This window comes from Pteropus alecto, unplaced genomic scaffold, assembly GCF_000325575.1.
Source record: "Pteropus alecto unplaced genomic scaffold, ASM32557v1 scaffold3, whole genome shotgun sequence".
Lineage (NCBI taxonomy): Eukaryota > Metazoa > Chordata > Mammalia > Chiroptera > Pteropodidae > Pteropus > Pteropus alecto.
The window spans coordinates 26,525,725-26,543,707 of record NW_006442484.1 but is presented as its reverse complement, the minus strand read 5'-3'; positions in this window follow the sequence as shown (position 1 = coordinate 26,543,707).

Sequence of the window (17,983 nt, the reverse complement as noted above, 5' to 3'; positions counted from 1 at the left end):
TTGATACGAGAGGAGAATAAAACAAATGCCCCTCCTCATACGCTTCCCACGTCTTGACAGACTGTAGAATTGACCTTCAGTATGTGCCTGCTACATGTGTCTCAGCAGACCAGGACACCAACTGTTATTTCTTCTTCTCCCCATGGAAGGACTGGTAAATGTTACCCAGATGAAAGTAAAGAAGATTCTATTAAATGTGGTCTTGAGCTAATTTTATCTGGCAGCATTATGTTGCTTTAGCTAGAGGCAGCATTGTTCATGGTTTCCTATAGCAATTTCTCCTCTAGGACTCATCAAATTGTACTTCTCTGGAACATGCAGATTCAGAAAGTGATCAGCTTAATGGCCATTGATTAGGAAAGAGAAGTAAATCTTTTATGTAATATTAATTTCTTCCTCTTAAAAACCCAGTAGTATATGGTAACTTAGATTTTTATATGTAACATTAATTACATGGCTTATTATCTTTGGAAGTTTCAGTTTGAGTTCAGACTGTTTTGGGGACAGGTCTGATTTGGGGACTGATCTGGACATTTCTGATTAACTGCCAGTGTGGGCCAAACAAAGGGTTGGAGGATCTGCTCAGAGAACAACAATATATTGAGGGAAATAAGGAGTTAGACACTAAGGCACTGAGTCAGCTGCCAAGTCATATTTGTGGTTCTGAGTATAGTATGGTGGCTCCTATGCAATCTGCTCCTGGCCTAATGCAATGGTTGCATGTGTGGGGCTGAGAAATAATCTCTGATATATGGGAAAACAAAACAACTCAGAATTGAAGGAGCTATTTCACCAAATACTATAAAATACTGGAGTGTAAGTAGTACTGATTTGAGAATTGTTTAATAGAACATGGCACAGAATGGGAAAATAAAAAATATATTATCACAAAATATTTATTCAGTTTTCATTTGGGGGGCATTAAGAATTGGAATATTAACAGTACTTTGGCAAGTATTCATATTTATGAGCACTTGTAAGACTCCCCTGAGACACCAAAAAACATATAGAAGGGACTTTGCAGAAGTCTAGAGTTTTCATGGTAGCAAAGATAGTAATAATTGAATTATTACTGTGAATGTGATTTAATTCAAAATGGCGAATACTGAGAAAAGACATGTTACACTTTTATATTTGAGCTATTCCTAATCATGTCCTTTAATCTAAATGCCATCTTCAATTTTTCTCATAGGCTGAGGGAAATCTGCTGTGTGCTTATGTTTAAACAAGATTATTTCTTAGCCCTGATATAGAAATAAACTGGAAACATGATAATGAAGATTTTAAAGAATGAAATGGAGATAGGAAGCACAAAGGATTAAAGGAGATAACTAATCTATTTAAAAACATTATATTTTTCTTAAGCTCATCTATTTGATTTGGAGTATCCTATAATATTTCAGAACTATGTTTACTATTTTTCATAGAAATTGTGTCCAGACAAGCATGATAAGCAAGTTTTTGAAGGATTTAATCATCATTTTAAAATTTCCTGACTCTTAAGAATTAATTGGCTAATAAATCAATTAGCTAATAGTTATTATGTGCTTTTAGAGTACCCAGTTCTGCCCTTCCATAGCCCATTAAGAGATAATACTACTTTCTCTCTCAGTTTTATTTTTATCTTTTAGCTCTGAAGTAACTTGTATAAAACATCTGTGCATAATATATCCAACTGTGATTTAACTCCTGGTTTCAGTGTTTTGTAGTTCTTTTTGTTATTATTATTTTTTAACTCAAAAATTAAAGGCAAATTCCAGTGAATGGAAATATTTGGGAAATGGCTGCAAATGTAAGTAGTTTCCAAAGGGCAAAATTTTAAAATCGTGCTTTTAGATAAGGTCCTAAATGTCCATAGACTCTTTCTAGGAGCACACCAGTAAATATTATTTGTACGGCATAATTAAATACTTAACTTTCATGAATGATTTCAGATTTCAAGGGAGAGGGGCCCGAAGGGCCTTCTTAGAGGTAAAAATGAATTCTACTTGTCCCACTTGAGTATTGGGCTATCTTGCTACAGTGAAAGAGAGGATCAGTAAAAAAGCAAAGCTTTTATCATATTCCTGGAAACTAGAGCAACTCATCACCTCTCTGCAACCATTATAGAAATTGGCTTAAAAATGCAATGAGAATCACTGAGGCAAATTTCCTCCCTACTCCCTTTCCCTATGTGAACAGTTTATAGTAATGAACAAGGAAAAGAGAGACAAATATACATTTTCCCAGCCTGGCCCATAGAAAAGTAGGCTCTTCTCACATTTGATTTGTTGGTATAATTTCCAGGTCGCAGTCTAGAAAGGGTATCCATCATGCCATGGACGAGGCTAATATATTTGAATTCATTTTTCCATAAAGAACAGTTCATTTTACATGATTTGTTGTTTATAAGTTGTTTCTTTAAGTTAAGGAAATGGATTTAAAAACTATTTTAAAGTTTATCTTGGTTCACTTCTTGTTCACAAAGCCAAAGAGTGTACAAGAGGCAAAACACAGCATTTTGGCCAAGTCTCCACAACAAAAATACATAAAGATTTATCGTAGCAACTGACTAAATAACTTGGACCAAAGACCCAGACTTTAAGTGCTAATTTTAAGTGCTTTAGACATATTTTTTTCCTCACTAACAATTAACATTTATTCCAGTATATACTTCCCTGGATTAAACATGTGAATGGGCACGACTGTTTTCTTTCAACTGGCAGCTGTAATGCCATTTAAAAATCTAACAAGATTTTCCAATACCACTTCTAGTCTTACAACTACCAGCTGGATCTTTACTGGAGTTTGAGCTGATTGTTTAATTTAAATAAGGATATCTATCAAACCTGAACTTCGGAGTGTGCATGTTTCTTTCTCATGAAAAGTCTTGAGGCTTTTGGCTCCATCTGTGCTTGTGGAACTGCTGTCTGAAATATGCAATGGGTTGAAATATTAGAATAACATTCTGTCCATTATTCTGTATAAAACAATACTCTAAGTAATGTATTTGTGTCTCTTACTTCCAACAGCTTTGCCTTTTGAGCCCAATAATATTTATTCAAGTGTTGAACTGGTTAAACAGCTAAAGTTTGGAGACCAGTCCTACTGGTATTAAATACTCAGTGAAAGATTTCAGCAAAGGGAAAGGGACTATAAAGAGTGGAAACTATTTTACAAAAAGGAAAAAAAAAAGGAAAATGGCATTAATGAAAGACAGGCTTGCTTTTAAGATGACACTGTTTCAGACTCATTTCTATACTACCCTTTTTGTTAATAGTTCTTATTATGTACTGTCTATCAAGTTCGTCTTTGCTGAACCTGTAGATTTTGGCTATAAGTTGATAGAAATAACTTTGGTAGAGTAGAATCTGACTTGCATTTTAATATCCAAGTACTTAAGATTCGAGAAAGTTAGGATACAATCTTTGATTTCATTTTATAAAGATCTACTAAAATAGTCAAGGAAAATCTTGGCTCTGATAATTATAGATTTTGATGCTTAATGAAAAGGATGAGTCTAGCTCTGGAGTCAGACCTTGACTTGAATTCTGCTTCTGCCACATGTCCTGGCTATGTAACCTTGAACATGTCCTGTATCCCTCTTTGCTTTAGTTCTCTTACATGCTATGTGGAGAAAATAACTGAACTTACCAGAGTGTGTATGTGAGGATTAAAAAAGGTTGATATGTTAAAACCCTTAGTATAGCACCTGGTATAGACTAAGTATTTAATTAATATTGGATATTGTTATTGTGACTTCAAGTTATAAAATGTGATGACACTCTCCCTTTAAAAGTAACCTGTGCTGAATTGGTCATACTTGTAGGACTTGATACATGTGGAAATAAAAAGGTAATAGAAAAAAAAAATGAGTAGCTGAAACACAAAGTACCAAAAGGTAGAATTGAGAATGTATCTTAGGAACCAAAGTAAAATAAGTCATTTAGGTAAATATCCTGATAATTAAGCTCAATGTATTCTTTCATTTCAATTAAAAATTCATTGAACTCTAGGCAAAGGTATATACATCTTTGCTTGAAACAGTACAGGGACACACACACAGAAACATCCAGGAGGAAGGCAGTTTGGGAGTTTCCCAGTGTATTAATGTTGTATTTTATTTCCTCTATATAGGCATTGCAATATATCATCATAAAGGTCTTCAGAAGCAATAAAATCTTTTTGTATGAAATAATTCTATGATGAAGCCACTGGCTCTGTGTATCCTGTACAAAACTAACTTTGAGTAGGTTTTAAAAAGAATTATCAAAGCATCGACAAGCCAAAGATTGTTTTAACATACAGTTAATTGAGTTGTAGGATAATGAAAACTATCTTCTTGTCTCCGTTCCTCTCTGCTAATCTCTCCTTTCTAGTTTCCTTCACTACTTCCTTCCCCCCTTAATTTCTTTATTTACAGGCCTTCTAGGAAATTCCTGATCTTCTTATGTCTGCATATTCTATTTCATTAATATAACCCACACTCACAACTTCATTAGCAATAACTGCTCTCCTAAAATCTAGATGTAAATTGATAACTGCCTGATAGATCCAGACTGACCTTCCTTATGAAACAATGGTATTTTATGCTCATCAAGACTGCTATCCAAACCCACGAGTTTCCCCTGCAAACCAGAGCTGTTGTCTAAATTCCCTATTTCTGTAAATGGCACCCAGGCTGGTTGCCTTAGGAACCAAATGTAACCTTTGATTCTTTATTTTTCTTCCTTTTTCCTATCCAATCCATTGTCAAACCTATAGAATTTTTTTCATAATATCTTTTCCCCATCCTCTTTTTTTCTATTCAAATGTCATCATTCTAATTTAAGTTTTTATGAATACATTTGTAATAGCTTTGCCTCCTGGACAAGAGGCTAATGAGAGAGCCAATAAGACATTAGATTCAATTTTGGTAGGCTCTTAATCTATTTCCTTGTTCCCAGTCATCATTATCAAATTCATATTCTTGTGACACTTATAAGAACTGCCATATTCATAGTGGTTTAAATAACATTCTTTCTTTGTTTGAAAACTTTAACTTCGTATTATTTATCTTAGAAATTCTAAATATTTTACCACATCACGCACATGATACTGTATGCTCACTCTATTGATATCTTCTTATGCATTATTACAGGAATGAAACTATAACTCATTTCCTTTCTTTCCCCCTCAAGAAGACATAGCAAAATGTAAATCAGAGGTGGGATGGCCTATGAACCGTCTCTCAGCGGAAAAACAAAAACGAAACAAAACAAAAACAATTTAATTGATGAAAGTTATTTTTTTAATTAATTCTCAAGAAATTGTCTTACGTGCATAGAGCAAACAGAGAAACATTAATTCAAGAAAATTGACCAAACCTCAGTTAGAACAGCAAGGATCATGGCATTTGAGCTACAATCTACTCCATTACCCTCTATAACCTCCCAGCTCTGTGTTATGAAAGCTGTAAGACAGAGGCCTTACTCCAGATAGATGTGGTCAAGAAGACAAAGTTTCCACTCCCCGCAGCTCCTACTCTGGGGCTCCAATTTCACCACAAGCAGGGCAGACTGCTGATGTTTGTCATTCACCTCCACTCCTTATCCCACCTCCCCCACCCCACTCCCTACTCCCACCCCCAGCACACACGCAGAAGCTCCATTTCTGGCACGCACAGTCAAGTGGATCAGGTTTCTCTTGTCCCACCCAGACCCCACTTGTAGGATGGCAGACTGAGAAAAGTGGGCTCCTGATTGTACCTGCCCCAACTCTCAAAGGGCAAAAGTTCCATGACAAACCATGATAACCAGGGACTGCCACCATCTTCTCATGTCCACTCATAAAGAAGGGTGTTACTCTTGAAAAACCGGTCCCCATTTCCAGCTCTAAGAAACTGAGGAAGAATTTCTGTACCGGAGGGGGAAGGCAGACCATAAGGGCAAAGAGCTTCACAGCTCTGCCCACAGAGACTGACTTTATTTGGGATAAAGACAGAACTGAATTTCTAAGTTATTGTCTAAAACAAGAAATATTTTTGTGGGGAAAAATTAAGAGGTAATTAGTACATCTGATAAATGCAAAGTGGCAGAGTATCTAGACGTTTCACAGAGAGGACCAAGAAAAGAGACAGTCAAGAAGAGCCTTCCTGGGGTCACAAATAACTGCAGTCAAGAAGGCTGTGCCCTCGCACTAGGCTGCACCCACTCAAGGGTAATCAGAGCAGGATATGAGGCAGACTTGAAAGCATCCCCCAAGCCACACATAGTCCCATCAGTATAGGACAGAAGCTTCACTGACACAAGAGGCTTAAACACAACCTCTGACAAGACACTGAATGAACAGTAAACTACTCTGACCCAGAGGTGACTCTTAAGGAGTGGGCTTAAAAAATATTATCACATAACTTGATAAAGGCCACCTATGAAAAACATACAGCTAACATTATGCTAAATTGTGAAAGATTATATGCTGTCTTCTTGAGATCAGGAACAAGACAAAGATATTTACTTTGGGTACTTCTATTTAATATTGTGCTGGAGGTTCTAATCATGGCAATTAGATGAATGAATGAATAGATAGATAGATAGATAGATAGATAGATAGATAGATAGATAGATGATAGATAGATAATAGGTAGCTAGCTAACTACTTAGATAGATAGATGATAGATAATAGGTAGATAGATAGATAGATAATAGGTAGCTAGCTAACTACTTAGCTAGCTAGATGATAGATAATAGGTAGATAGATGATAGATAGATAATAGGTAGATAGATAGATGATAGATAGATAATAGATAGATAGATAAATCCTATTTAGATTGCGAAGGAAGAAGTAAATTTATTCTTATTTATAGATGACATTAAATCCTAAAGAATTCACACACACACACACACACACACACACACAGACACAAAACTATTACAGCTAATAAATAAGTCCAGCAAAGTTGCAGAACAGAATATACAAAAATCAATTGTACTTCTAGATACTAGCAATAACATTCTAAAATAAAATTAAGAAAATTATATTTAAAATAGTATTAAAAAATAAAATACTTGGATGTAAATTGAACAAAAGAAGTACAAGGCTTAAAACTGAAAAATACAAAACATTACTGAAAGAAATTTAAGAAAGTCTAAAATGGAAAAACATCCCATATTCATGGACCAGAAGACTTAATATTATTAAGCTGACAACACTCTTTGAATTAATCTATAGAATCAATGTGATTGCTATCAATATCCCCACTTGTGTCTTTTGTGGAAAATGGCAAGCTTATATTACAATTTACATTGCAATACTAGGGATCTAGAATAGACTAAATAATTTTGAAAAATAACAAAGTCGTATGATTGATACTTCTAAATTTTAACACTTATTACAAGGTTATAGAAATCAACACGGTATGGTATAGTCATAAGGTTAGACATACATATTAATGGAATAGACCTGAGAATCTAGGAATAAATGCTTACACTTATGGTCAATTGATTTCTACAAGAGTGCCAAGACAATTAAGTACAAGTGGAGAAGATGTGGAAAATAGTCCTTTCAACAAATAGTGCTGGAACAGCTGAATATTCACATTAAAAAGTATTAATTTGACCCCTACTTCACATCATACACAAAAATTAACTTTAAATAAACTATAGTCCTAAACATAAGTGCTAAAGCTATGAAAACTCTTAGAAGAAAACATAGATGTAACTCTTCATGACCTTTAATTAGTCAATGATTTCTGAAGAACATCATCACAGGCACAACTGGCACAAAAAAAAAAAAAACAAATTTAGCAGCAATGAAGTATAAATTTTGTGCTGCAAATTTTACCATTAAGAAAGGGAAATATAGTGCTAATTGTTCCAGGTCCTGAAAGGAGAAAGATGAGAAGATCAAAGACAAAGATGTCTGGGTTAGAATCATGGACTCACAGGAGTGGATATAAAGTGTAAATATCTTTGTTTCACATGGTAACGCCTGCTGAAGAGCATCCACCAAAGCAGGAACACTGAACCACTAAGTAGACAGCATGACTCTACAACTCAATGTCAGCCAGCCTCTCTTCTCTGCCTCCCCAGTCCTGGCATAATGAGCTTGTTTTTGCAGGAATGGAGGCTACACATAAGACCAGCAGCACAGACTCCCACTTACCAGGGCTCATCTAGCCTTGGCCTCTGCCTAATGTCCAACCTGTCAGCAACAGAGGCCAGTGCTAAATCCTCATTATGGCACCATCCATCAAGAACAATCAGCTACTTGGTGGCAAGTTGATTTCATTGAACTCCTTTCATTCTGCCAGAGACAGTAATTAATCTTTACTGAGATTACAATATATTTGCCCTTTCTTCTCACAGGACCTTGGCCAGCACCACTATTTGAAGGCTTACCGATTGTTTTATCTACTGAACATAGGTTCCTACTTAATACTGTCTGAAACCAACAAATCCACTTTATAGTAAAAGATGTACAGAAATGAGCACAAAACTATGGAATCCACTGGTCCAATCACATACTGCATTACCCAGAGCTGCCAGTATGATATAGTGTGAAAATACCTTTTGAATATGCACTTGAAGTGACAACTTAAAGATAATACCCTGAATGACACAGTGTTCTTCAGGACAGGATATACACTCTAAATCGGGGCCCATTTCATAATGCTGGACCCTTAATTGGTAGAAAACATGCACCTAGGAGCGTAGGGAAGTATGAATGGCTTTGCTTATCATCATTTCCATTTTACCATGTGAGTGAATGATAGTACCTGTCTGTAAAAATCTTAATCTCTTGTGGGTCTAAAGTTCCTTGTTTCTGGAGGGGAAATACTTGCACCATAGCAGACTTCTACTACAAAGAAAAAAAAATTATGATTTAGTGAATGTTTCCAGTTTTTAAATAATTGCTCAAGGCTATTGATTTTATCCATTCATTTTCTTCCAGGTCCCAAAATGTAGAATAACTATTAATCACAGTGAGAAAAATTTTGAAAAATTACACACTTAGTACTCAATTTCTAGGAAAGAATCTAGCATATCATAGATTCTGAGTATATCCCGAATTAAATTAATTCTCAGTATTTGATGAAGAAATCATTTGCAACAAATATAAAGCAGCCGAAAAACACAAATATAGAATTTTGTGACAGTCTTTGGAATCTTAAACTTCTATTAGAACTAGAATATAAAGATTGCTATGATATGATGATGAAAAATATAGTTATTTCAGAGATAAAATCAGAAATTATAACTGAGTGTTTGGCTTAAAAATGTTCAATCCAATAAATGTCCTCATGTCATGATATAAAAATATAAAGATATGAAGTAGGTACTAAAGGTATAGCTATAATAAATTGGCATCTGAGGATATTGTAAGATGCAAGAACAAAGACAAAAAGTAAAAACTTTCATGGTATAATATGTATATGACCATCACTCAGGCATTAGTCAACACAGTGCTTATAACTGAAAAATTGTAGAGTTCTTCTAGAAAATATAAAGTTAAGCTAAATATTCATTAGCACTTTCAAGACCTTTATCTGAAATCAGAAGTCTTGTATATTTGGTAGTAAGCAGAATAAATTGGTAAATTTTTAATTCGTATTAGTTATTCACCAAATGTGGAGATATCCCTCCCCACTGTCTCATTCACTTATTAATAAACATTTAAGCAGCACTTATATAGTACTAGGCAATATTCTAAGACCTTTGCCAAAATGAATTTATGTAATTCTGATATTTGTTTCGTTATGTGAATCATGTTCTGTACTTTACAGAGAGAAAACTGGAATACAAGAAGATTAAGTTCCCAAAGTCACGAGGCAGTAAGTGGGAGTTGGGATTTGAACCCAGACAGTCTCCTGAGTCCATGCCCTCTAAGTGTCTGATCCCAGAGAATTTGAATGAGTCATATAAATAATTAAGTAGTTGGTAACTTCACACTGTTCTCCCTCCAAAGCACTCATTGTTTTAACTAGTTCTATCCATATGCTCAATAGGAATCTAGTTCTAGCATATGGATAAGTATATATCTCTGATGGTGGGAAGAGAGATCATGGGGAAGGAAAGGAGGAAAAAAAGAGTAAGGGAGTCCTCTGCACTGAGCTCTTCTCATACCCAGATCCCATTCTTATTGGAAAATAAGATCATTACCTCTTTATTCTCAAGACAACTCTACAAAGTAAGGGCTACTAACTTCTCCATTTTATAAGGAGACAGCTGAGGCTGTCAAAGCATAAGTGACTTCCTAAAGTCACCCAGGTATGTATGACTCCAAAGCTACTGTGTCTACCTGTGGTGGCTGCCAGCTAACCTACGCCACTGAGGGAACTGATCTGACTACTCTTTGTTACTGTCTCTTAGCTCAACTTTTATTGGAGGCATGCTTCAGTTTTAGTTTCCTTTTTGCTCTGTGGCTTTGGCACATTTCTTAAACATATCCTATTTATTCCATCCATATGGCTGTGTTCATTTGATGGCACACTATTTGAAATCTTAGAAGATGCCTCATGTTTGTGTTTTTTTGTTTGTTTGTTTGTTTATTTGTTTGCTTTTTTGCTTTATTCTAATAGGTCAGAGCTCTGATACCCACCACTCAGTTCTCCGGGAGGGGGAATAATCAAGGAGTCTTGGGGGAAACAGGGATTCTTACCACTGGCCTCTGTGGCCTTGGCTGTTTCCTGCGTGATGAGGACGTGAAGGCTGGATTTGATAATGAAGAGTCTTCTTTGTATTCGCTCATTATTTATGCCACATCTGCCTCTCAGCATTTGTGTCAATGAGTCACTATAATTACAGCCGTTGGATAATTTCCTCCGTTTTGCAACACATACCCGACTGTGTGAGTGCTACATCAGAGAAAAACAACATTTACATCCTTGCAGCACCAGCAGGCAGCAAGGTCCATCTTTCTTTCGACATGGTTATTAGCCAAGTCAAATGAGAGGCTTCTGTCTTACTTACCCTAACTGAAAGTGAGACTGCAGGAGCTCACTGACAGTGAGGCCACAAAAGATTGGAATCCCTTTTTCTATATAAAAGCAAGAATTTTGACCTGGAGCCTTGCTTTAAAATGGTTTACAGAATGATCAGCTAAGCTGTCCTCAGAAGGTAGGGGTGGGACTGAAAAAAAGAAAATCACAGACATCATCTCTAGCCGTCCCCTCCCTACCCCCTCCCTCACCCCCTCTGCCACCCAAACAAAGAAGTAACTCTTTGACATCTAGCAAAATGTTATAAGGCAAATATCTAGTTTAATTAAATATGAAAAGAATTCCGAAAGAGCAAAAATTAAACAAAGGAGTAGCCTGAAGGTGAGGAAAGTTCTATGTACGTTTTCGGCTCCTTGCAGTTCCTCGTTGCTCCTTCATATCGTTATTGCCCAGTCACGAGGACAAATTGGAAAAGGTGAGCCTAGAGCAAAAGCTCCACTTTGCCATAAGACAGAACTCATCTTGTAATTCTACTGCATTACAGAAGGAAAAAGAGATCTTGCATATTATGGTTTTCTTTTCTGAGTAATACTGTGGGTGTTCAGTGACTGAAGCACCATTTACAATTTCTCTTCATGACACACTAGATAAGGCAGAGATGTTGTAAATGAGCTCTTATTTAACTGTGTTTTATGTTTTTTCAAGGAAAATACATATTTCTATTTGTACCCATAACTCTGTATTAAAGCAAAGACTGCAAAAAAAACCAAACAGGATGTAAAGAAATGGGAGAAGAGGAAAAGGTTAGATATTTTCAAAGACACCCAGAGAGAATGCTTTCCTTGTTGCTATGGTGGAAGCAACATTTGCCTCCCCACCTCTAAGCTGGGCAGGCTGGCTGTCTATGTGATTTAAGATCCCATAGAAACTAACTGACCATAAACATCCATCCTTCATTTCCACTGTCTTGGATCCACAAGGTCAAGGCATTGCCTCTGAAATGTTATTATGAAAATTCAGCCTGGAAGGACTCACAGACTAATCCCTCCACTTTCATTGATATGAATAATTTCTGCGATTTTCCAACTTTTCTTTTTTCAAAGCAGAATACTTTCTCAAGAGAAAGAATGTGGTGAACCCTAATATTTCAAAATAAAGAGAAATGCAGATGTTCTGTTTGAAAAAGAAAAGTAGGGCCGGAGAGTTAGCAGTTACCCTGAAGAAACACTTCCCAGGGGCGACTGAGACCCACCCAGGAGATTTTACGACTTTGTAGAATATTCTTTGGAAAGACTCAATTAATGATCAGATTTTAAAAGGACAACTGAGCCCCGTGAAGATGCAAACTAACTGATTATCTTGCCATGAAGTGAAAAAGAAAGAAGAATGAGCAATGGAGGTGACATCCATGTGGCATTCTCATTGGGAGCCACAGTGAGGCAATTGGTGTTGGCATTCAACCATCAGCACATATTAGCAGTGGAATTCCATTTAATGTCATAGGAGTCCTTAAGTATTTCCATCTTTAAATAGCCTGTCCAAGGTTTGGATTCCAAAGATCTCTGCTGCACATGTGGTCATCTTCTCAGTGTTCCATATGGTCTCTTTCGATGTACTATGCTTGGAGAAATTGAGAAAACAACATAGTCTACAAATAAGGGAGTGTATGATAGAGCAGTTTGAAGTGAACTTATCCCAGTGTCAGAGTATACCTCACTTGCAGAGAAGCAGGAAATCAAGAGGGGTATAAAACTTTAGGGTGTACCTAGACAACTTTATGACAGATAAGAATAAAACCTCAGGGAGAGTCCTCAAAACACCTAGGAACTCACAGCATTGGCGTGAAGTCTAAAGACCAGAACAGTTATTTGTTAAATAGAAGATCTCAGTAAACATTTAAATTAGTAGTAAATAAAAACAGTGAACGAATAATTTTTTTTCTTTTTTTTTCAAAATTGGCTTGGGTTTTCTAGTTGGGAATGGATAAAACCCTCCTTGTGATCACGTTCTCTTTTAGATAAGAACTATTTTTCATGGTTAAAAACAAAAACTTTTATCTGGGGCAGTGTTGACAAGAATTGCTCCAAGCAATTTTGTATAATAGAATTTCACAGTAAAAAATTAACTACAAACCACTGACCTGGCCCATTGTCATTCTCAATATTATGATTTTGCTGCTGGGAAAGAGGGTTTGCTGTTCAAGAATGCAAAAATGTGATTCAAGAATCAAGCCTTTTCCTCTCTCATGGGATATTGTCCTTTATCAGAGAATTCTTGGTGGATAAATATGTAAATTATTATGCAAAGCAGGATGGAGTAATTCAAATTGACAGTTGCCCTATTTTTTTTTTTAATTAAAATGTGAAAGCTTTGAAAATATGTCTGCTGACAACAAAGGAAATTCTAGTTAAGATCAACACTATTTGGTATCACTTTCATATATTTTTCAAGTGGATAAATTCTTCTGGCTTTTAATTTTTTATTTTTTTTTCCATCAGTGTATTTGATAAAGATAGTTTCAATGGAGAAATTGAAATTTTAGTGATATATATATATACACACATATATATGGTGTCTGATATATACACATATCAGGAGATAATACAGATTATTTCCTCTACTATTCTTCTAACAATTGTAAAGTTGCTGTATTTGAGCTTTAATAAGAACATCTACAGCTAGTTATTATTTACAAAAGAAGTAATTGCTGTATTCGACAGAGCACATCATTACAATTCGCTATTGAGCTAGCACAAAGTCTGTCAGTTTTTGTACATGTACTCATCAACTGTTTTTTCTATCATGACAACAGATGAGGTGACCCTATTCTTACCAAGGGCAAACCCTTCACTTAGACGCTAGATCCTTTCATCTCATAATTTCTCTTGATCTTTGCTCTGCCAACATTCCTTTTTATCTTTGGTATCATTCCTTTCTCCTTACTTTTTGGACCATTCCCACCCCCATGAGTCACTTATCTAAAAACAAACAAAAAACTACCTCGGTTCCAAAGAATTACCTCATTTCTCTACCTCCCTCTAAAGCAAGACTCCCAGCCAGTTTCTACATGTATATATTATTTCCATTTCTTTTCCTCCTGTTCTGTATTCCATATCATCTAAATCAAGGATTTGGTGATATGGCTTAATTTATTGAGATCTCCAATGATCTGTATCTTGACAAAACTATTGGTTAATTTTTTGGTCTTCCTCTTTCCAAATTTCTCAGCAGCTCTTGATACTCTCTTTCTCTTGAACATATTCTTCTCTAGGCTTAGGAGAAGCCTTGTTTTCTTCAATTTCAGAGTCTTTCCCAGCTGTCTAAATATTGATGTCCTCTAAATCTGTTCCAGACATCTTCTCTATAACTATACTCATTCTCTCTCATGGCTTTGAAAATCATCTTTATGCTGATAACTCTCAAATATTTCCTACTCTGACTTCATTGTTGAACTCCAGATTAATAATCAGTTGTCTATTTGACATCATCAGTTAGAGATCCAGTAGTCACCACAAACTTAACACAGCCAGAAAAAAAGAACCTTTCTCCCATTCCTTAACCCCAACAGATCTCAGAATCCTCAGCCTACCAAGTATTTGACATTTAAGTAAATGGTAATATTATCTATATAGCTATTAGGATCAAAATCCTATCTTTAATTTGTCACTTTCTTCTCATTTCACATTCAAGTCACCAGTATAACCTGTTGCTCTACTGACAGTATTTATTTTGGATTTGAACTCTGCTTCATGAGAGTCAAAGATATCATCTCTAACCTGACTTTCTGTAACAGTTTCCATGACCACAGTCTTTCATTGTAGTTAATCTTTTAATTGTTTTTATTTTGTTTTGTTTTTAATCATGATCCTCTGGCCCCTACATGATCTGTCACCTGCCTACATCTCAAGCCCATTCTTCTATACTTTCTTCCATGTCTGTTACTCTCCAGTCACAGTAGATTGAGATATTAATTCCTCAGCACATGAGTGCTCTTTTTCCATATTCAGGTATCAACTTAAATGTCACCTCCTCCAAGAAATTTTGCCTGGCCCACGTGGCTAAATAAGAACTACTGGATGCTCACCACTCACCAGCCAGTTTCTCCCTTTCACATTATTTTATTTTTAGTACTTGACATTACGATGGGGAACATTTTTAAAATATTTTATTTTCTTTTTCTATTGTTTATCTACTCATATACAAATACAAACTTTTTGGAAGCAAGAAGTTTTTTGTTTCCTGAAATCGAGACTAATACCCAGTACATGGTATAGTATATATTCGATAAATATTTGGTAATGGATATGACTGACTTAATTATGTATTTTATACCTGAGTAAAGTTCATAAAGGCTCACTAAACCAAAGATGGTAGAGTGTGTGTGTGTGTGTGTGTGTGTGTGTGCGCGCGCGCGTGCGTGCTTTCAGAAAGAGAGAGAAGTGGTTTTAAGTTAAGCAATCTTTAGGAATCAATATTAAAATGTCCTAATATATTTAAGTGAAGTGTGTGTGTGTGTGTGCGCGCGCGCGCATGCGTGCTTTCAGAAAGAGTTAGAGAGAAGTGGTTTTAAGTTGAGCAATCTTTAGGAACCAATATTAAAATGTCCTAATATATTTAAGTGAGGATTTTAGATGATGCTTATCAATGTAATAAATGAAGACGAACAAAATAGATGAATGACTAAAGTGAAACAGACCTTACTAAATTAAAAGATGTTGGATGCATTAGATAACTGAATTCAACTCAACAGTGTAATTCTTGGTGTTTACATCATATCAACATGGGTCGTGTGGCAGACATTGAATACATAATGGACTGGTAGAGAACAACATTCTTCTACTGAGCACATTGCCTTTACCTCTTCTATTCTTGCTCTTCTCAAAGTATATATAGATTATACAAAATATTTCTTATTTGCATTTTATCAGTTACAGTTAGAGAACCCAGTGGGTATAGATGGTGTCAGGTAATATATCCTAAAGCTAAAAGGTATGCTGTTATCACTCAAGATATATTACAAGAACACAGTTAGTACTTTGAGAGGATTCAGAGAAAAATATCTACCCCCTACCAAGAATGATCATAGAAAAATGGTGGCAGTAAACAGAGGCATGCTTTGCTTAAACTTGTTGAGCCCCTTATAAAACACAATTAGACAATTAATCGTATCTGTATTATAAAGCTTGGAGATTATATATATAATTTCACACAGATTTTAAAGATTTTATATATATTTTATGTATACTTACAACCATAAATTTATATTTAAAATATTACATATATATATTTAAAACCGAGACAGATTCTCATATGGCACTATTGAATTGCAGTCATACCTTACAAGGTGTTCCCTGTTTCCAGGAGAGTGAGGAGACTGCAAGAAGGTTAAGGGATGGATTTTCAATGTTTTTTGAACAAGTATTCAGGGATAAAATTGGACCCATTTATCTATATTATGTTGAGATATCTCTTTCTCATAGGTTTTTCTTTTAGTGTTTATTTATTTTCCTTCTTCTTCTGTCAGTATTGCTGACTAATCCTACAATTTTCTGTGGATGTTTTTAATTGCAAGCAAGAGGCATGAAACAGGAACGCTCATAGGACATGTGGGCTCCATCTTATAAGGATTTTGCAGCATCTTTAAACTTATATAGTTCTCTTATGTCAGTGCAACAGCAAACCCAACACACATGGACTGCAGAACTGAGCTAGGACGCATTATGCCTGGTGATTTGAACACATCCTAATATTCATGAAATGGTGGTTGTTTCATTTTTCTTCTCTTCTTTCACATGGAAAAACTAAGGCAGATCAGGTGTAGGGAGAAGCTACTAAGCATGACAGAGTTAGGTCCTGGGCAAAGCAAACCAACACCAGCCACTTTTTGAATTAAAGAGCCAGCCTATTAAGCACCTTCCTGTTAAATCCCTTGTTGTCAGTGAACAAATATATAGCAAGTGTGGCCTAGAGGTCTTTCAAGTACTGTGTGAGACATAAAGATGGCAGAGTCTGTTCTCATAAGGATTTCAGTTTGGAGGGTGGGAGGGGGATAAGGAAGAAGCACATATTTAAACAAGAAGGATAAATACATACCAAGTATTTTTTATTTTAAAAAACATTTCCATATGTTATCTCATGGAAACATCAAGAACACAAGACATTACCCAATTAAGAGCTAAACTCCGTGATACAAGCAATGCATTTTTAAATGGCCAGAGAGATAATGAACTGAAGTTGAGAAAAAATGGAAAATGAAGTAGTTGGAGGATATGGAACTTAATCATTGTAGGCAGAAACCTCTGACCATGCATTCAAAGCTGAGAGAAGGGTATGGATGATCCAAAGCAGTTCAACATAATGTATAGATGTCCATGATATTAAGCAGAACTGCCAATGGTAAAAAAGGACTTAGAAGGATCTCTCAATTCTGAAGGTGAAGATAGCTTGAAGACAGATTAATTGTGATAGTGAAAACTAAAGTGCATGCAAGTATATGGATGAATCTATGCTAGTTCTGTTACTCAAAATACTCTGTTTGCATTCTTGCTGAGTGTGTGTGTGTATGTGTGTGTGTGTGTGTATATGTGTGTGTGTGTGTGAGTGTGTATGTTTCCCCCAGAAGATCTATTATCAAATATTTGGTATGTCGTAAAATGAAAGATATCTTAAAATTGAGAAAATTGAAATATTTCCTAACTCAAAATAACTAATTTAATCTAAACTCCTGCTTTTTCAGTTCTTCACTCTGAAGCATCCACCAGGCCCTGAATGATCTATTTGGTCTTTTTGATGCACCATGTACTGCTCTTGAAAAGTGGTGCCCATATATTCTAGAGGTGAATTTTGGCAACAGTGTGGCCCCCTTGGTAGAGAATCCATGCTTACTCTGGTTACCCGTTCGGTGTATCAGGGATACTCTCAAAGGGCCCAGAGTGTCAAGTTTACGCTCAGTTTTGGCTTCACTTTCTATTTCCTTTGCCTGTCCTTCAATGGCAGCCATGGTTTACTTGGGTGGCCATATTTTTCACATTATCTCTAGTAACCAACTCATTGTGTAAGCTGCCGTATTTGAAAAAAGATATTTTA